The sequence below is a fragment of the Myodes glareolus genome, chromosome 2 (assembly GCF_982192425.1).
Source record: "Myodes glareolus chromosome 2, mMyoGla1.1, whole genome shotgun sequence".
Taxonomy (NCBI): Eukaryota; Metazoa; Chordata; class Mammalia; order Rodentia; family Cricetidae; genus Myodes; species Myodes glareolus.
Window position 1 is genome coordinate 138427341 of NC_142027.1, and position 22042 is coordinate 138449382.

Below are 22042 nucleotides of genomic sequence, written 5' to 3' on the forward strand. Positions count from 1 at the left end.
ATCCTATCACCCCATGCCTTGGGCCTTGTACATCTATAGCCCCAAAGTCCAACCCTGAGTCCTTTGCTTCGCCTGCACCATTGAGGTCTTGTCTTAAAACCCCAGAATTGTTTAAGAGCTGAGATTTGTGTGCCGGTGAATGCATTGGGTATAGTCCTAGTTAGAATTTCTGGATTGTACCCAAAGACAGATGTATGCCAATCACATCTCCTCCATGTCCCCACAGCCAGCAAAGTTGCTATTAATGAGTCCCTTGTATGTTCTATGAGGACAAACATTTGGCCCATGTCCTGGCTCAAAATTAATAAACCCAGCCACACACCCATGCTGAGGGAACCTGGCTCAAGCTAATTGCATTTTTACCATCATGGCTGTGACCCAGGAACCCTGCCCATTCCTTGTCTGTCTCGGTGTCTCCGTGTATCAGATGCCTCTAGTTAACCAGGTAAGTTTCTCTTCTGCTTTTCCTTGAAACACTGTCCGCTGAGGGTAAATAGCTGCTTTTATTCCTCTCCTCAAGGCTGTCTTCCTCACAGCATCTCACATCCCAAAAAGAACTGGGCCAGAGGACCAAGTGTTCAAACAAAAACACGGACACTCTGGGACCTTTGATCTTTTGTCGTTGTTTGTGGAATTCTCTCTCAGATAAGTAGCAATGTGGCCATTTTTATAGTGAGGCTTGGAGGGTTCGTGTGCTGTAGTCAAAAGTTGGCTGGATTTGGAACTGGGTCCACATCCTACCCCTGCCTGCCATTACCAGGGTGGCCATAGGTGAATCCACCCAATCCCTTAGCTCTCAGGCTGAATATCAAAGCAGGAGAAGAGAAGGCGAATAAAGCTGAGATGTATGGGAACAGGTGAGGGGCAAAAGACCAGCAAGATGGCTTTGTTGTTTTTATGCTGAGTTTCCTGAGACTATCTGAAAATATTCCCAGATCCAACTAAAGAAATGCCGATTCGAGAGCAAGCAGCCCAGTCCGTCTCTTATCCTCTCCGGGAACTCGGACCAGCTGTCCCATTTCTCTGATATCTCCAGTGGCTGAACTCAGTCCCTTGCCTCAAGTGCCTCTGCGAAGTAAAGGACAAGATAACACAGCCTGCATGGAATCACCTCTTCCCTTGGTTCCTCCAGCGCTCTGAGACACCGGGGAAGCCAGGAGACGGGAACCCGAGGCCCCGCCCTGCCCTGATCAGCCAGATCAGTTCACCCTTGCCAGGCAAACACCTTCTCAGCACCAGAGACTGAGTATAGGCCCTAACTCTGTAGAGCACAAGTTTGCTTTTCTCTTCGCTGGACACCCAAAAAAATGAGTTAACTTAGCCCTTGGTTCCTGCACTTCCTACCAGGACTTTAGGAAAGAGTGTGGGGGGAGGGCAGGGGGAACAGAGGCAGACAGACAGACAGAAAGATGAAGAGAGAGAAGAAGGTTACCCAAAACTGAGAGACGGGAAATATGCCAATTCATGATTGAGTTACTTTCCGTTCCTCTTTGCCATGGTACTTTCTGCTACAATCAGCAAAGAAATCTGAAGAGAAAATACCGACAATCGATGATGCTAAATCTTCCATCATTTTCAACAGAATCATAATATCATTTCTCTCTGTCTCCTCAACGTAACCCAACGGACTCAGAGAATCCGATTTCACTCTAGCTGCTCAAGAAAATGCGTCACCGGCTAGGAAGATCACTCAGTGGGGAAAAGCCCGCGACCTGGGCTTAGTCCTAGGACCCAAATGGCAGAAGGAAAGAACTGAGTCCTGCAAGTTGTCCTCTGACCTGAATACAGACTGTGTAACACACACATACACATACACACACACACACACACACACACACACACATACACATACACACACACACACATACACACACACATACACATACACACACACATACACACACACATACACATACACACACACACATACACACACACACACATACACACACACACACACACACACACACGTACGCAAACAGATAGTAAATGAACAAACATAATAAGGAAACAGATCTTCTTGCCCAGAGTGTCCCACTACAGCTGAGAACACCCACCCTGTATATACTGTGAGGAAATCATAGCACAGATTATATTTGGGAAACACTACCAGTTCTATCCCTGTACTAGTTTGCTTGCTTGCTTTGTGGTTCCGGGGTGTTGAACTCAGCCCCACCCCGCCCTGCACATACTAGGTAATTACCTTACTAGATTACTAGATTAATTACTTACTAGATCATTTTCTTTCTTATCTTTCTCAGATAGGGCTTCACTAAGTCACACAGTCTGACCTGAACTTGACATCCTCCTGCCCCAGCCTAGGGAGTAGTTGTGATCACAGGTGAGTGTCACCATGTCCAGACACAGCAGCATCTTAAAGCTCCGTGACACCCTGTAGCATAGGAGCCTCTGTATGTGTCTAGACATCGAGACAACCAACTGTGAGCTTCTATTTGTAGCAATGTGGAAGACTGAGCATCTCAAAAGACTTCTGGTAAGAGGGGAAAACCCACATTAAAACTTTGATATAAAGCTCACGGGTGTTTTGCCTGAGTCCCAGCGTGGGTTCTTGGGGAGTTTCAGATGGAGATAAATGAGACAGTGGGGGCACAGATGGGGAAGCGGAACTGGGATCCGCCCCTAAAGATGCCCTGGTTGGTCTCATTGAGAGCTCTGGAGCTAGGAATGCTCCCTCAGAGGTGTCCAGATTAACCCAAAGGGTCACCCCTCTGAACCCATGCAGTGTCTGGGGAGGAACTCAGCCATGAGCCTTCCACAGGCAACAGCCTCCTAGAGGGAGACTTCTGTGCTTCAGGCTGGGGGGAGATTTGGACAGTGGAACACACCAGTTCCAACCATACCGTCTGCTCCTGGTGTCCCCTGGACATGGCGAGCTCAGCCTACTCTGGGAACAGGTCCTTCCAGGATTTTCATGGAATCCTTTTCCTGGGGGAGCCTACCAACAAGTGTTGGAGGGAGGTAGTGTGTGTACAGTCTGTGTTGTCGGGGTTTCTGTCCTGCCCGGCTCCTGCAGTCGTTAAATCCCAAAGAAATCACACAGAGGTCTACATTAACTATAAACTGATTGATCCATTAGCTCAGGCTTCTTATTAACTCCTATAACTTATATAGCCCATTATTAGCCCATTATTCTTATCTGTGTTAGGCATGTGGCTCAGTACCTTTTTCAGCAGAGGTAGTCATATCTTGCTTCTTCTGTGGCTGGTCAGGACTGCAGAGGAATGGGCTTCCTCCTTCCCAGAATTCTCCTGTTCTCATTGACCCTCCTCTACTTCCTGTCTGGTTGTCCTGCTTATACTTCCTGCCTGGCTACTGGCCAATCAGCATTTATTTAAAATATAATTGACAGAATACAGACCACACCAGGTCTGCACTTCAGCTTAGTCTTACAAGTACATGCATGGGGGATCTGACCTGCTGCCGCCCAAACTCTCACAGGTGTCCCACCTTATTTGAAAAGACATGTGTGGCAAGTGCAGTGGTAAACACCCCCCCCATTGGAGGGGGGAACATGGAACACTGCTCAGCATTCACCAGGCAGCCCTACATAGGGTAAATAGGTCTTGCTGTATAGAGTGTGCTGATGTCTCAGGTACCATGCTGGTGTCCACTGTCGGCCAGATGACACTGAAGAGAGACCAGGAAAGGGGCGCACACAACTGGCCCCCAAGCCGCTGTGTTGGCTCAGCGCACTTCTAGGTCAGATACCATTGCCGCCTGAATAATGGCTTTCTGGCTCCAAAACCCTCGTTTCTGAGTACAGTTCTCATAGCAACTGTTGTAGCATTAATGCTCCTTGGGAAGTACTCCCAGGAGCAGTGTCTGTAAGGGGTGCTCATTGGGATGTGCTCCCAGGAACAGTGTCTGCAAGGGGTGCTCATCGGGATGTGCTCCCAGGAGCTGTGTCTGTAAGGGGGTGCTCACTGGGATGTGCTCCCAGGAACAGTGTCTGCAGGGGGGGTGCTCACTGAGATGTGCTCCCAGGAACAGTGTCTGTAGGGGGGGTGCTCACTGAGATGTGCTCCCAGGAACAGTGTCTGCAGGGGGGTGCTCACTGAGATGTGCTCCCAGGAACAGTGTCTGCAAGGGGAGTGCTCATTGGGATGTGCTCCCAGGAGCTGTGTCTGCAAGGGGTGCTCATTGGAATGTGCTCCCAGGAACAGTGTCTGCAAGGGGTGCTCATTGGGATGTGCTCCCAGGAGCTGTGTCTGCAGGGGGTGCTCATCGGGATGTGCTCCTGGCAGAGTGTAAGGTAGTATGGAGAATAGATTGAGCTGAAAAGCAATTTGGGGTCATTCTGGTGACCTCATAGATTTGTTTCACAAATGTCCTGATCTCAAATAAGGTGACCAGGCCTTTGTATCCTCATGGGAACCAGTTCTAAGATACATCTTCCCCCCAAGGTTTGATTCTTTATTGAGGCAGCTGCTGTTTCTAAGGGAACGTGTAATTGACACCCATAGGAAGAACAGACACAGACACTTCCCACATCTTTCCAAGCCAACTCCCCTCCCAGTCACCAATGCCCCAAAGCCCCTGCCCTGACTCCTCCCACTTGGACTTTATAAAATGGGCATGTCTCCTTGGTGCTCAATAGGGCTCTTCTTTTGCTCACCGTTCTGATGCAGGGACTCATTCATGACTTACTTGACGCTCATTCCGCCTGTATCAAGTGCTGTTCTCTGTGAGAATGCAGCAGCAGTCCCTGCTCTGGTGACGACGGACATTTGGTTTATTTGCACTTTGGGAGTGTTAGAGCTGCTGGGAACGTTCTTAAGATGGTGTTTACTAAGCGTGTGTAGGCATTTCTACCGGGATGCCTTCGGGATGTGAAGCTGTCTGCTCACCCGTTTGGCATGTGCTTGACATTTGTAGACAACATCAGTTTCCCAAGCCCAGGTTTTTTACATCATTTACCTTATGTGAGTGGCACCCATGCCACAGCGCACATGTGAAGGTCAGGGGACGGTTTTCAGGAGTCGGTCCTCTTCACCCACCACGTGGGACCTAGGGATCAAACTCAGGCTGTCCATCTTGGCAGCAAGCTCTTTCACCTGCTGAGCCATGCCACCAGCCCTCAGGCCAATACTTTAAAGGCCTTTTCAAAGTATATAAATAGTCGAGTGTAGGAAAGTTAACCACCGCAGCTGAGGACGCGACAGGCGGGGATTGTCTGTGCATACACAAAGACACAAATATTTATAGAAAAAGAAGGGTTCTGAATACACTATTAGTAATGTGACGTTAATTTAGAAAATGATTGTTAATATCATCCATAACTTAAACAAATGTACATAAATGGTTTCATCTTTTAAAATTTTTAGTATCAATACATTTAAATATCTACAAAGGCAAATAAGCAACACAACAAACTCCTGTGAGAATGTCACTCAAATATAAAAATACAGCTAAGCCAGGGGGCGCCACTTAAACAGCGTCCTTGTCTTAGTCAGGGTTTCTGTTGCTGTGAAGCAACACCATGGCCACAGCAGCTCTTACAAGGGAAATCATTTAATTAGGGCTGGCTTACAGCTTCAGAGGTTTTGTCCGTTATTGTTGTGGGAGGAAGCATGGAAGCCTGTCGACAGACATGGTGCTGGAGAAGGGGACTGTGTATCACACTGAGTGCAGCTTGAACATATGAGCCCTCGAAGCCAGCCCCCACAGCGACACAATTTCTCCTGCAGGGCCACACCTACTCCGACAAGCCTGCTCCTCCTAATAGTGCCACTCCCCATGGGGTCCATTTTCTTTCAAACCACAACAATCTTCTTCCTCCTTATTTTATAGCATTATATATTTTATCTATAAACATTTAGGCAATTATATAAAAAGATAAGAATTCTTTTTAAGATACATACACCATAACATTATCATACCTAAAATACCAAGAACTCTTTAATATCAAACATCCATGAGAACATCATGACCATATCAATGCTTATACATTTCACCATGAAAGTGGAGCCTAATTTATACAGCAATTTCTTCCCATTAGACTTCTTGGCTTCTTCGCTATTTTAATTTTCCTCCTATTGCAAAAGCAATGCTTACATAGACATCTTCAGAATATTTCATCATGTATTTTGATCCTTAAATATACATAGCTCTGCAGTTCTTAACTGAATTCCTCAAGGTTTGTACAGTATTTCTGTTGAAGGAACACAGTTAATTAAGAAACGCTTGAAACAAAATGAGCCACTGATCAAAAATGAAAGGCAAGAGATAGGTAGCGTGTAAGAGGCTGGAGACACTTCTGTCATGACCGCTTGCCCAAAAGTGAGTGTGTAAGAGGCTGGAGACACTTCCGTCACGACTGCTTGCCCAAAAGTGAGTGTGTAAGAGGCTGGAGACACTTCCGTCACGACTGCTTGCCCAAAAGTGAGTGTGTAAGAGGCTGGAGACACTTCTGTCATGACCGCTTGCCCAAAAGTGAGTGTGTAAGAGGCTGGAGACACTTCCGTCACGACTGCTTGCCCTTTGCACTTTAGTACCATCAACATCGACAAATAAATGGATTGTGAAATCCAAATGAAAGCAGAGAGTATTCATGAAAGAAAAAAACCAACCTTGAAATTCCCTGGTGATGCCTAGCTGAGCCATAGTCAAAGCTAGGTATCCATTTCCACCCCTGAACTCTTTAGCCAGAATCATACATAGTCTACCAATGACATCATGGGCTCCACAACCCCTTTAATGCCAGCATGTCCATCATCTCTCCACTTCTATTACAAAATACCTGAGATAGCAGTCCTTAAAATAAAAAATAAATAAAGTGTATCTTGGCTCATGGTCTCAGATGTGTCAATCCCTGCTCATTGGATCCCACTGCTTTGGAGCCTGCGAGAGCGTGCGGCAGAGACTACGTCTCACCACACAGCAGCCAGGAAGCACACGGAGCACAGGGCACCTCCCTCAAGGGCACACCCCAGAAGCCTCCCTCTAGGGTCTACCTCTTAAAACTCCCATCACCCACAGTGCCAGCCTGGACACTCAGCATTGAAAGCGTGATAGAGGAGACCGAACATTCTATTATCTACAGCCACCAGCACGTCCAACCGATTGCTATAGTGGCTTATGCTCAGATGGGCCACGGCTAGTGTCTCTAACCCAGGCAATCTTTGAGCACGTTTTTGCCTCAGTCTTCTCTGTAATATTAGCTGACATTTCCCTGTCACTTCTGATTTTTCTTAAACATGGAGTAAGGGCTGGGGAGTGGGGCATGACTTAGTCAGTAAAGTGCTTGCTGCACAAGCAAGAGGACCCAAGTTCAAATCCCAGGCATGGCAGCATGCCCCTGGAATGCCAGCACTGTGAAGGTCAAAACGAGAAACCCCTTAGGACTCACTGGCCAGCCGTCTAACCACATGGCAAGCTATAGGTTCAGTAAAACACTCTGTCTGTGGGGAGGAGACCCTCAGCAGAGACCCCTGAGCTCTGCACACATGTGAACACACACTCACACATGCAAACATATATATACAAAGTCAGATAAAGTTATATGGAAAAGCCAGACAGTGAAGAAGCTCACAAGCTAGCCTGGTACAGCGCTTGGGTACAAAGTTTGGAAGCTGGATACACATTTGTCTCACAGCCAGCGGGCGAGACTGCTGTCACTTATGCAACCCATAACCCACCTGAGTGCAGGGGGATGGCATTCCCCCCTGCAGCTCTATCCTCAGAGTGCCCAGCAACCAGCGTAGTCCCACACTAGCCTCCTAGGCACCTGTGCCCTGTGATCACCAGGCAGTGTAAGCCCACAGAATGAAGGAGTCTGCCTGACTCTTGGCTCGTTACCCATTCACCAGCTGTCTGAATATGGTCAGGCAGGTCACCCACACTCTCTGAGCGTCACTGTCTTCATCCATAAATTGGGAATGATAATAACCTAGCTGGGACTTTCTCATCTTTCGTACAGGGGCCCGGAGCTGTCCGTCTTGTCTGATGCGTGGTCAGAAGGTGTAGCCCAGAGCACACAGCTCAGGGGCTCCAGGAACTGAGTCTTGTCAGATAACAGGCAGATACTTTGGGGACATCATTTTTATGACACTCCCTAGTACGTGGAAGGCAGTAGCCCCACAGCACATGCTGGACACCATTGTTGTTGACACTTTTCTTGCCATTACTTTGATTTAGCAATATCATTGTTATCAGAGACAATGGCTTGAATCGGTGGGATGGTTAAAGGTCACCCCAGAGGTGGCCAGACCATGTCCTGCATCCTAACCCTTGAGCCCATGAGGAAATTACAGCGTAAGGACTGGTTCTTTCAGGGCATGAACCACAAATACCAATTCACACCTCTTACTTTTTTGAGATAGCCCTATGAGCTGTGCATGGAGTGTCTCCCTCGAGGAGCTTTGCCTTCCCGGCTTGACTTTCCAACAAACAACTTTTGGTTGATTTCAATATTCAGCAGAGAGAACAATATTGGCACTACACAACCATTGCTCCTCCCAGCCACAAGGTGCCGCTGTAGAGAATACACCACCTTGATCTTAAAGACCACACTGGCCCTTCTTGACCGACATCTTGATGGTCCATATCACCATAGCTCTTAAATTCCAAGAGAGTCAGGCAACTGCATAAGGAAGGTGGTCTTGCAGGTTTTCAGAAGACTCAGCCTTGAGGTTTTCCCAGCCCTTTGTTTGCTGGAAAATTTTGTATGAAGAGCACAATTTCCCCTTTTTCTGAGGCACCTAGATACTAGATCACACAAAGCATGTCAATGAGTGTACAGTGGTGTGGAAGGATATGTTTCCCCAAGGCCAAAACTCTCTCAAGCTCATCACTGCCAGCCACTCTTGCCTCAGCTCTGCATCAAGAGGGCCCCTTAGAAATAGCCATGAACTTTATCCTCCCCAAACTTCCCACTAAAAAACAAGAACAAAACAAGCCAGAAAGCCTGGAGACGCATTTTTCTCTGCCATGAGAAAAAAAAAAAAAAGACAGTAAAGTCAAACGGCCAGAAGCATGGAGACGAGTGGTCCCTGTGGGTCCCCCAGGCTGTATCAGAAGCTGAGCTGGAGGGTCAAGAAATTCTGACTGCCAGACTCAGGGGTCCAATTTAAGGGAAGTACACAGACAGCCCTGCAGCACATCAGACTCTCGTGTAGCTGCCAGAATAGTTCCTGGTGAAATGTAGGTGCAATATAAAGACACCAACTAGGAGGTGTCTTATACAATAGCCTTTAAATAAGAACTGTTTCCCAAGAACTTTAACAAAGCCAAGTGGTAGCTACATGCCAACGAGGAGCATAACTCTTCATCCTTGTCTCGAGACATCTCAAAATGTACATGTACTGTAAAGCAGCCCTGAGAGCCCATGAGGTGTGCATGAAGGCCTTCCCATCACCCAAGCCCAAGGGCAGAGCAGGGGGGTAGCATGTGTGCTGAGATGTCACAGTGTGTGCTCCAGAGCAAGCGTCACAGAGTGAACAATACAGTGTCACGGGATCCAAGAGGCTGCAGCACTCTACTAACAGCTATAGAAAGATAAAGGGAAGAGCGTAAAAATCTGGGGGGCAAAGGGGAGTCTCTAGGTGCAGAAGAGGGGAGCGTACAAAGCTGGGGAGCAAAGGGGAGTCATTAGGTGCAGCTCTCAAAGGGAGACCTGGGAGGTGGCTCATCTTTTGGTTGGCATACCAGCTGCACAAACAAGAGGACCTGTGCCTGAATCTTCAGTATTCAAAGTTTAAAAATGTCTGTAACATAGAACTGATTCCAGCGTCATTAAGAGGGCCAGCCAGACTGATAAAAGCACCTGCTGGCAAATCTGACGGCCTGATGGGCCCCAGGCTCCACATGGTTGAAGGAGGGAACTAATTCCATAAGTTGTCTTCTGAATTATGTATTGATCTGTGGCACCCAAATGCAAATATATGCATGCATGAGCATGCACACACACACACACACACACACACACACACACACACACATACACGTGAGTCTTTTAAAAGATCAACTTTAAAAGCAAACAGATGAATTGCAGAGTGACTAAGGAAGACACCTGACCTGAGCTGGTGACTGCTATCCGGCTTCCACACCCGTGCACATACCATGGGCATACCACAGAGAAGGTATGCATGTTCATGCACACGCTGGCACATGTTTGGGCTCATTTACTTCTTTCTTCGGTGCCCCTGTAAAGTTGACTTTTATTTTTAATTTGCCTTTGGACTAATTAATACTAAGCCGTGACTGAGCGAAGGGGCACGAGGAGGTGGGAGAGACACCCCAGGCAGAGAAGGCAGCGTTCTCAGGACTGCTGAGGAACGGCCCTGGGAGGCAGAGTAGCTCTGTTGTATCACTGTTCTGTGCCCGGCCCTGGGGTAGGAAGACCACAAACGGCAACTCAGTCACCTGGGTCAGGAAGTTAGGGAACACCTTCAGATGAACAGCAGCCAGCAGACTCCAGGTGAACAGGGAGACCTGCCTGTGGTCCTGGGGAGCAGTGTGGCTTTCTTTGGGGTCCCTAGAAATGAACCCTGTCTAGGACAAAGAGTGACCGGCATCCACCCTGTGTTTTGGAGGCCATCAGACGCTTTCTCGTGGTGACAGGCAAAGTGATATTGTGAATTATTAACAGAAGCAATCGACCATAGCCCATCCCACTTCCCCTTCTATGGATATTATTTAGGGGAAAGCCACTGCAAATTCCTAAGAACATGACTGTCTCCAGCCAGCCATCAAACCGTCAGCCGGGCAGAACTCGGGCTGCTGGTCCCATGCCTTGTTATGTTTTCTGTCCTGGAATTATAAACCAGTGGTGCTTCAGACTCTGTGTGCCCAGGGGAATGCCACTCTCTCCTCCTAATGCATTTTTAAATGCCCACCCTGGTGGGTCCGGGAAGAGCAATCCCTCCCATTCCATTTAGTCATTAAGCACTCGGAACACAATGGGAAATGATGGCTATTGTGGGGTGAGGTTTGCATCCATATCTCCATGGCTCATACACGGCACTAGCTCATCCCAGAGCTGAAAGGTGGAGCCAGTCGGCCTCCACCGGCGCGCGATACAGCGTTTCTGCTTGCCAGTGGCAGGCACTTGGCTGGATGCTGAGAGGTAGCAGGACGTGCAGGGGCCCAGATCCTATGCTGTGTTGAATGCTTGAAACCTATTAACCAGTTAGATCCCAGCTGTTCTCACCATGAAAGGGAGGGCGAGGTGGGAAATGTGGATGTGCTAATTATCTTGATGATGGTGACTATTTCCTGTGTACAAATATTGGGCCATGAAGTTGTTCATCTTAAATGTATACAATGGGAGGAGGAGAAGGAAGGGGAGGAGAAGAAGGGGGACAGGGAGAGGAAGTGGCTGTGGGATTCAGACATGCAGAGTCGAAATCTCAGCACTGCCGTCTTCCCACTATGTGAGGTTGGACCAGTGGCTTCCCTCCTCCCATCTCTGAAGCGATTGCACCTGCAAATGATGAGGTCATTGCGGGAATTCGGTGGATTAACACAGAAGACAGGAGTCCCCCGGGACACAGAGAACACGCACCATAAATGAGGGCTCTCGTCAGGGGACCTTGCAAGCCTGAGCTCTCTGCCAGGGCCTCTGCCCTTGAGGATACTCAGCTTCATCAACACACACCTCCCCAAGCCATCCTCTGCTTCTAAAAGTGGTGAGGGTAAAACAGACAAGAACAGAGAGGGAGGGAGGGAGGAGGGCAGGAAGAGGCACGACGCGATATGCTCGTTAACAAGTTAGGCTTGGTGATGTTCCCTCTCGATGAGGTTGAGAACTTCTAGTGGCCGTTGCTTAGAAACAGAGCCACGGTGGGGCTCCAGCTGCCTTCCAGCAATCTCCCTAATTGGGATGCGCAGAGAACTGTTTGTTGACGCTCAGCGGGGTTTTTTTTCCCCCCTCTCCTTCCAGAAGAGATTCGGGTCTTCTTGTACAAATGCTGACTCACATTAATTAAAGAGGAGTCCTGAGCCGAGGCACCTGCTAACCTGACAGAGAAGTGTGTTGAGTAGGAGCGGGGAGAGAAGTAGAGGGGAGGAGAGTGGGAGGGAGGTTGCAGTCATGGTCAGCATCCTCCTCCAACAGGATAGCCATAAGTTTCTTCCACTGCAACCACTGTGGAGTGTTGCCAGGGACTGAGGTATCTCTGTGGACAGAGAGAGGATGCACACATGCTGTGTGACCTGGTATTAATACTGGATCTGCCCTTCCTTTGGGGGTTTAGGTACCACGTGCGGTCATCTACCATGGGCAGTAGGTCAGAGGCTGTATCATGGTGTAAAGAAGTAACTTCCTCAGTGCCATGCAGAGGGCCATTCCATTTGATCATTTCTCCCAGTAAATGAAAAGAAATTATATATGTGTATATGTTTATATATATATTTGTGTATTTGTTTTTATACCTTATATGTGTGTGTACATATATAAGCCTACCTTATATATGTTTGTGTGTGTGTGTGTGTGTGTGTGTGTGTGTACATATATAAGTCATTCGCCTCGATACTGTTTCCAACATTCTGCTCCTGCACAGTTGTACGGCCTGCTCCACCCGAAGAGAAAGGGAATATGCCCAGAAATTACATGCCAGGCAAAGTCGGTGTGTGCTTAATTGGTATTATAAATTCAACAATCCCAAGCGGCCTCATTAGACATGCAGCAGTGTTCTGTGGAACACACCCCACGTGGAAATCACCACGCCAGCACACAGAGCAGGGTTTACAAAGTGCTGGTTCCCGAAGAGCTCACTCTAGCGCTGGGGTGGGAGGAGGAACCCTGTGGCCACACAAGGCAGTTGTGTCCACAGGTACACAGGCCCAGGGGCAGCTCACCCCACTGGGCCGCCGCCAGTGAGCATGGATGGTAGAGCTTGTGAGTAAGCAAAATCTGAGGGGTGACGACAGTTCGGGAAAGAGTCATAGGTTACGGTATGACCAAAGCAATGGGCTACATACGGAAAGGCAGGGCTGCAGGGCACCGTGCTTGCTGGTGCTAGGAGCCGGGGGCAATGAAGAGGTTAAGGCGGGACAAGCCTGGGCTGAACTGCAGACTGGAAGATGGGGACTGTGCAGACAGGAAAGCAACCTGTCACCTGTTTCACGGCTGTGACAGGAGCAGCCCAAGGCAACAAGAATTTGAGGTGACTCACAGTGTAAGAGGGAACGGAGGACACACAGCAAGAATGTGAGGGAAGCGGTCACATCTGAAGAGTCACTTGATGTCCTCAGTCAGGAGACACGTGTGCCAATGCTCAGCGTGTGCCCTCCTCTGTCTCCCAGGGTGTGTGCCCACATTCACGGTAGGTGTTCCCCTCCCTTAGTTCAGCCTCTCCAGAAACCACTTCACAAACACGCCCAGAGGTGTATCTCAGGAGAGTCCAAATCCAGCCACAGAAAGACAGCAGAGAGGACAGAGAAGGGGCGTAAGAAGGCCTGTTAGGAGGGAGAGGAGGTAACAGCTGAGGTTGTGGCGCAGAAGCCTGGGCCTGGGCCAGACTCTTTGGGAACTGACCCCAAAGGGATCCAGCCAGTCCTGGAAGCAGGAAGTCGTGGAAACACTGAGAAAGCCACACGACTCATTTTTCACAGTGCATGCGACTCATTTTTCACAGTGCATGCGTCCTTGTGTTTAGGAGGTATCGTTGGTGTAAGGTAGAAAGACAAAAGACCAGTGGAACAGAATAAAGACCCAAGACCATCCTGGTTACTCTATGCCATTTTTAAAACTGTCGGTCTCTAGGTAGATGTGCCCTTTTGCACACATTGGCACACGATGTTGAGAACCCAGGGGCTTCCCACTCCCCTTACAACCGTCCAGGTTCTGTCTCTGTCTCCAGGATGCCTCTCCTCTCTGCACCTTTGATCCTTTGATAGCCAGCATCTTCCACAGATCCTATGTTCAGCCCCCGATGTGGTTCAGGGACAGCAGTTCCCAACACCAAGCCAGGAGCACGTGGAAGGAGGAACTGTGAGGGCTCCAGGCCCAGGGGGCTTCCATCTACAGTGGACAGCTTTGAAGGGAAGGACCAGTGTCAGTGTTTGCATCTGTCCTGAGTTGTGCAAAGTACCTTGTGTCTGCTAAAGTTATCTGGGATGGAGGGACGATGGGGGGGGGATGAATTGCACTCAGCACCAGGCAGGATGAGGGGAGGGAATGAATTGCACTCAGCACCAGGCAGGATGCGTACGAATGGCAAGTGGTTAGGTCGTGTTTAGTCGGTGACAGTAAATTTGTAAAAGGGGAAGGATTTATGCGATCCGCAGAGAAAGCCAGGTGTCTCGTGTAAAGCAGTGAATCATGAGAAGTGTGGCCAGAGGTGCTGGCCTCTAATTATGGCAATAGATAATAACAGAGCTGTCGATACTCAGCCTTGGGGCTACAATCGAATGAAATATAAAACAGACCATAAACAGGAAATGAAATTGCAAACCTAATCTTCTTTTCTTTTCTTCACTTAGTAAATTGGCTGTTTTATTCATTGGTGACGAAAATAATTTGAGGTTCCCCACTGTGCGCCAGACAGTGAGGGAGAAGGGGACGTAGGGGTCTAGCGTGTGTCTCCTCTGAGGTCCCTACTATGCACCAGACAATGAGGGAGAAGCGGATGTAAGGTGTCAAGCGTGTGTCTGCCTCCAAAGGATTCCCAGAGACTGGAGAGCTGTTTTTCATAGACATTCGCATTTTTTGCATATTTTGCCCACCCTCTCACCCTCTCCTCATCAGGGTTTGTCTCCTGCATGATGAGTGGGCTTGCTGTGGACCCAGTGGCTAGGCCATAATGTGCTTAGGTGGCGAGGACCAATCCCTCCTCTTTCTAAAGGTGATCGAATATTCAACTGAGAATTCTGCATTGAATTCATTTGGTAGTTTTAAAAAAATCCTTCCAATGTGCCGTATCATCAACTTCCATCTTTCACGAGCCAGATAAGATAATATAGTCTTGCAGAATCACTAAGAAACCAGACTTGGAGCCAATATAGGCAGTGATGTCTGTGGTAAGGACGCTGGTGGAGGTGGTGATGTCTGTGGTGAGGATGCAGGTGGAGGTGATGATGTCTGTGGTGAGGACGCTGGTGGAGGTGGTGATGTCTGTGGTGAAGATGCAGGTGGAGGTGATCATGTCTGTGGTGAGGACGCTGGTGGAGGTGATGATGCAGGTGGTGAGGACACTGGTGGAGGTGATGATGCAGGTGGTGATGTCTGTGGTGAGGATGCTGGTGGGGTGATGATGCAGGTGGTGAGGACGCTGGTGGAGGTGATGATGCAGGTGGTGAGGACGCTGGTGGAGGTGATGATGCAGGTGGTGATGTCTGTGGTGAGGATGATGACAGATGGTTGTATGTAATGAGGATGATGTCGGTAGTAATGCGTGTGATGAAGATGGATGACGAAGGTTGTGATGTGTGTGATGATGATGGTGGTGCTGATGTGTGCAATGTGCACGCAGTGCAGCTGGCAGTGGTGGTGTGGAGATATTAGTGGTCATGGTTATGTATCCCCAGCTGACAGAGCAGAATGATCAGTTCCGTTTCTATCATACAGCTGGTTGTTAATAGTTACAATCAGAGCCTGGACATCCCAGCTGAGCTTCCCCTGAGTACATGCTGCCTCCTCACACACCCTTGGGTTTGGTGACTGACCTGCAGGTAAAGTCTGTGGGCTCTGGGGACTGCTGTGCAGTAAATGTGTATTTTGAGTGGTCACAGAACAGGGACAGAGACTCAAATTTCAGATTCCGCCTTGATTTTAGGGGTTTTATTTTGTAAAGGGGTGTGTGTGTGTGTGTGTGTGTGTGTGTGTGTGTGTGTGTGTGAATGTATGCCACAAGTGTATAGGTGCCTGTGGAGGCCAGAAGAGGGCTGTCAGATCCCCTGGAACTGAATGCCAGACATGGGTGCTGGGAATGGAACCTGGGTCCTCTGCAAGAGCAGCAGGTCACTCCTAACCACTGAGCCATCTCCCCAGCCTCTCACTGGAGTTTTATCTGGCTCTGTTTAAAGAACTCCTATAGGAACTTTTCTGGTCTAAAGACTACAGACTGCCTACAAACAACATCATAGGCGGCCTCTTTAACACTAAAACCTCACTTGCCAGGAGGTTTTTCCTTTATCATTTTGACAGACTATGTGTGTGTTGGGATCAAAGTCACCCCGCTAGTCTTTCTTATTCCCAACTTGTATTCATCCCTCCTTCCCTACTAATCACCTTGCTACTTCCTAACTTCCTTGGGGTGTGTGTGTGTGTGTGTGTGTGTGTGTGTGTCTGTGTAAGTGTATGTATGTGTATATGTGCACATGTGTATATGTATGTGTGTATATGATGTGTGTATGTATATGCATGTGTGTGTTTGTGCCCATGTATATATTTGTATATGTATATGTGTGTAGTGTATATATGTATGTATATGTGTGTGTACATGTGTCTTGTGCGCAAATGAGTGTGGGTAGCCACAACTGCTGTTTGTGTGTTCACAATTGCAAAACCATGTCATGTCCCTAAGGCAACAATTCACAGGGCTCCTCTCTATCTTCCCGCTATGGCCACCTTTCCATGCCTCTTCTGCAGTGTTCCCTGGGCCTTCAATACCTATGCTGCCCCAGGGAAAACCAAGAAACACTTACAGGGGCTGAATGCACAGTCAGATACTATGCATGGCTGGCTATGAACTCCCCTCAAGTGGGACTCCCAGGTCTAACAGAGTCCATGACCTGTGACCTCTGTCTGCTCAGTCTAAACCAATAGGCTTGGCTTGCTGATCATCTGGGCCCCTGTGAAACACCTACCAGGCCCTGGCACGAGCTTCTCAGGCTCCTGCTTCCAGCCTTTCAGCCTTTATTCTTTTCTCCTCATTCCTCTCTTTCTTTATTTTCTTTAGTGGCGACCAGCGATTGAGATTAAATTAAAACCCAGAAAAGAAAACCACTTAAAATAATTAGATGGCGTCTGCAGGCAGCTTCTTCTTGAGCAGAGCAGGGTTAATTCCCCGGCCCTTTGGTTTAATAAATTTCATTACTGCTTGAGAACCAAGCATTCATTCCCACCACCGCTCTGCACAGCAGATTCGCAGACCTTCGTGGATTGTTTCATAACGCAATTCGCCAAATCCCCTAGTAATTGTGGTCTGATTAGACTGTTCCTGCCACCCCTCCTGGAAGACAACCTCCTAAGCTTGCCACTCAGCACAAGTGCCGCTTCCCAGAAACCATCGCCCAGGCTACAAACAAGTCAAGAGTCATAACAGCGCCCAAGGCATCAGCGATGGTGCCGGCCGGCGATGAATGAAGGAAAAAGCAGTAGCTGGTGCTGTCAGTCAGACCCATCCAGTCTGACAATTGCTTCTCATATATGATTTTCAGCAACACCCTAGGATGGTGTGTTGACTGAGTATTTGACCAAAAAGCTTAGAGAAGGAAAGATACTTTAGTGTGTATATTTGTGTCCATGTGCACTGGTGGGGTGTTCCATGTATGTCCACACACAGGATGAAGCCAGAGGTCGATGTTGGGTGTCTTTCTGGGTCTCTCTCCACCTTCTTTTCTATATAGGGTCTCTCTCTCTCTCTCTCTCTCTCTCTCTCTCTCTCTCTCTCTCTCTCTCTCTCTGAACTAGGAGCTCACCAATTTGAACAAAATAGCTGACCAGCAAGCCCCACAGGGATCCTACCTACCTCTCTTTGCTTCCCCAGAGATTGGGTTAAAGGTGAATGATGCCTCGCCTGACTTTTCACCCAGTTACCAGGGGTCTGAAATCAGTTCCTCAGTCTTGCATGACACACACTTTGCTGTTGGGTCAACCCCCCCATCTGGGGAGATGAATTTTGCGTCACGTTCTCAGAGGGTTATGCCCATGGCTTCTTGACCTCATGTACTGAGCAGAGCACCTTGGAGGCAGGATGTGAGCCAGAGTCTGTCCTTCACTTCTTGGCTGACAGGAAGCAGAGACATGGGGCTTCTGGTATAACTACCACAAACTCTCCCCCATACTTCTTCCAGCTAGGTCCCACCTCCCAAGTCCTCCAAACCCACAGCACAGTAGTTGGAGACTAAGCATTCACTCATGTGCCTGGGGCAGGGGCCGGGGAGGGGAAATTCACATTCAAATCACAAGAGATTGGTATCCATTAGTCCCGGCTTTACAGTGAGGAAGACAGACCTCAAAGGGGTGAGATGACTCACTCAAGGTCACAGGCTTTTGTAACAAGAAAGTGACTGGTCCAAAGCCAACACCACTTCCTTGTGCCATTCTGTGCTGTTCAGTGGAGTCAGGCTGTGGGGGTTTGAATTCAGACTCCCCTGGTTACTCCCTCTGTGTCTCACCTACTGGACCTGTTTTTTGTTTCCTCGTAAGCAGAGCATGGATAACTGTCACATCACAGGGCACTGCAGGGGACACTGAGGTGACTACTGTGCCTGGCTCAGGGTCTCACTTGAGCCATCATGAGGTACCTCCTACAGCTACTGTTGAAGGTACCTGCTTGTATCCAATGACAACCACCTTCTTTGAGCTCAAGTCCTGCAGGTCTCACATGCCAACTGCTTGGTTAAAACCCTCCCAGACCTGACCCTCGATGCAGACGGAGGCCTATGCGTCTATGATTCTGAGCCTCTTTAGTTAGCTGAAGATGCTGGGGCTCAACGCCAGTATTGTGGCAGTTAGGCTGAAAGAAAACAGTTGCTTGGGACTGTGTTCTATGGCATAACAACAGAGCCCCGATGTCACCTGGCTGCAGCAAGGGAGAAATTAAACCCCTCAAGCCAGGTGTGGTAGCTCATGCCCATAGTCCCAGCACTTAGGGAAGCTAAGTCATCCTCACTGGAACCAAGCCTGAGACCATGGGAACCACATCCCTTCCCAGGCGTGTGGCACATACCTGCAATCTCAACTTTTGGAAGACTGACGTGGACAGATCATCAGTTTGGAAAGCTTCTGTCTCAGATAAAAGCAGTAGCAGTAACAGTAACAACATCCTTCACATAAGGCCTACCTTCTGGGGGAAGCCAATCCAGTCCCGACAGAGGGGCCCCGTGGTCACCAGCATCCAGTTTCCAGCTCTGTGCTAACACACTATGCATATGTGTTCCAGCTGCAAGGATTCTTCAAGAGACAACATGCACGGTGGGACTACACTGTTACAGCCAATGTATGCTGTGTAGGTACATCAAAAATCCATCCAAGAATTTCCCAGAAGCCTCTCCAAATACTACTTGTACCTCATTAGCATATCTAATCTAAAAGGCAGACAGAAAACATGTTGATTTCTTTTTCTTTTCTTTCTTTCTTTTTTTTTCTGTTTATCTGTCTATCTGGGCACATTAATGCCCAAGATCATGGTGTCTACCACCAAGGAAGCTGGGGAATGGGTATTTGGAAGCCAAGGAGAAAGGTGGGGAAGACAGACTATCCTTTCTGAAGCCCACAGCTGGGGCTGGAGAGCTGGCTTTGGGTAAATGCACTAACTGGTCTTCCAGAGGAAAGTGGTAACTCACCATAGTGTGTAACTCCAGTTCTCCCAACACCAGACACTCGTGCAGCGCACAACACACATCCATTCAGACAGAATGGATGTATACATAAAATTTTCAAGTTTTTAATTAAGAATAAAATCAAATGGCCCTACATCCTGGAAGTGAACAGGCCATGGGCAAGCAATGTAACAAGTGCAGGACTGGAGAGGATGTGGGAGGATGGGGAACTGGAGGCGCTCTTTACTCAGCATGGAAGTGGCTGAGTAAAAGTCACTTACTTTTACTCAGAAAAGGAAGGAGAGTGTTGAGCCGCTAAGCCGGGAGAGACCAATAGAAATCAGCCAAGCGAAGACAGAGGTGCAGAGGGTGCCCCAGAGAGGAGGATGGGCACATCTGATTCTAGAGGAGAGAAAGACGCCCTGCAGAGCTTGGGTGTGTGGCTAGAGGCCAAGTCCCAGAGGACTGCCTAGGAGGAGGAAAGTGACATCATCCCGAGAACTGGGTGACCTGGAACTGGCATGTGCATGCACCAGGAGTCCCAGCACTTTGGAGGCCAAGGCAGAAGAGCTGTGCGTTTGAGGTCAAGCTGGGATTCCTGTGAGAGATAAAGAAGCACCCGGGCAAACAGGACCTCAAGAGGAGGTTCTTGGCTGAGTGACATCAGCATGAAGCAAGCGCAGTGACATCAAGCATTGACGTCATTGTAGCTGGTGCTTGGATGTGAGGTCATGGGGACATGGAAGCACCTCAGCTGTACCCTGGGTTTGTCTGCTCTGGGGAAGGGGCAGGGCTGACAGGACACATGGGTCAGAGGAATTCTCTGGGCCACGTCTTCCTCTGGAGACTCCGGGGACATGAGGAGGCAGAGAAGTCACTTACCCTGCCACCCTGCCACCCATGAGCTGACAGTGAGGAATTCTGACACAATTAACAAGATTAGCCACCCTGCCACCCATGAGCTGACAGTGAGGAATTCTGACACAATTAACAAGATTAGCTGTGAAGATTGCCTGCATAGAGGCCACATTCCTTTCCACAGTAGAGGTGTTTCAAATAAGAGCCCTAAAAACACCTATGCTTACAGCCTATGTGGTTTTTAAAAATTGCCAAGCTGTAAACTTGAAACCCTCCAAGGACTTCACGGACAAGACTGAGAACCCTCCTTATGGTCAGCAGTGAGTGGAAACTCCTGGCGCGAGGCTGTGTCTGCAGAGACTGAAGGGCGGGTTGGACATTCAGGAGAATGGAGAGGTTGAGATGTTGCAGTCCAGAGCTAAGAGGCGACCAGGCTAGTCCTAGCCCAGCCATTCCTTACCCACCTCTGTGTCAAACTAACATTTCATGACGAAAAGATAAAAACCTTTTAGAATGCATTAATTTCGCAGACCACTAGCCTAGAATGGCATCAGATACCATCTTGGGCTGATAGAAAAGCCTCCCCATATGCTTTGCCCGTCTCTCTGGCATGCTCACACACCTGCACCCTTGGCACTGAGTATATCAAAGATCACTTTGACTCCTCTGCTTCTGCTGGATCAGCCTCCAGTTCTACCCAGTGACCTCACACTAGGGAAGAAAGTTTCTTAGACACCCCTTAGACAGTGTAACTTCAGACGCCATCAAAAGCCTGTATGTGGCCAATGTTGTTATTGCAACTCTCTAGAGAGGCTCAAATCCACATTTGGGTATGGACTGTGCCCCCTTCTCTCCCTCTCCCGCTACCGTGACTGCCTGCCTCCCTCCCGCCTGCCCCTCCTCCCATCCCTCCCTCCTTCCCTCTCCACTTCTCAGCTAACTAAAGAGGCTCAGAATCGTAGCATAGGCCTCTGTCAGCATCGAGCGTCAGGTCTGGGAAGGTTTTAACCAAGCAGTTGGCATGTGAGAGCTGGAGGACTTGAGCTCGAAGAAGGTGGCTGTCATTAGTTACAAACAGCTTTCCCTCCACACTGACTATTCTGAAACTCTTTCCTACGGCAAAGTCAAGACTCCTGGCTCAGGAGATCCCTGACGCCAGAGGTGGCCACAGGCATGGAGTCACTACATCTCCTGCCCCAACTGTTCCAGTCACTGACCACATCAAACAAGCAGCAGTGAGCAAGGCACGGAAGTGCCGTCTGCCCCCACCTAAGAACCACCTCATGTTCTTCACGGAAGAGCTGAAGAGAGCAATCATGTGACCTGTCTTCTACTGGAACCCATTCACAGGGACTTGCCCATCGTTCAGTCATTCAGGAAGGAGATCCATCTTGGATGTGGGTCTGAGAGGCGAAGTCCTCCCGCCCCGACACCCCCCATTTGCATGCTTGCGTTCGACGATCAGCAAACGACCCAGGGGTTTGGTTTAATAAGAAGAGGGTCGCAATAAACACTCAGATTTGCTTTTAACCAATTTGCTGTTCACACAATATGCCGCCAGGGCAACCCTTTGTGTGTGTAGTTGACCTGTGTCTGGGCGGTCTTGTCCTAGCAAGAAGAGGGCAATCCCGCCTTACAAAGCATTAGCACACAGGAGAGGGCTTTAATCTGCACGCTGACAAAGATATTAACACAAGAGGGGCTTAGTACACACCGTCCTTTTGTCTGAAAGGCA

The 22042-nt window shown here is 48.8% G+C and overlaps 1 protein-coding gene across 3 annotated transcripts in view; it reads left to right on the forward strand.

Moving 5' to 3' along the window:
• Positions 1-22042, forward strand: part of Ccdc60 (coiled-coil domain containing 60) — a 174118-nt gene that overhangs the window by 82887 nt on the left and 69189 nt on the right. The gene's annotated exons all lie outside the window — the stretch shown is intronic.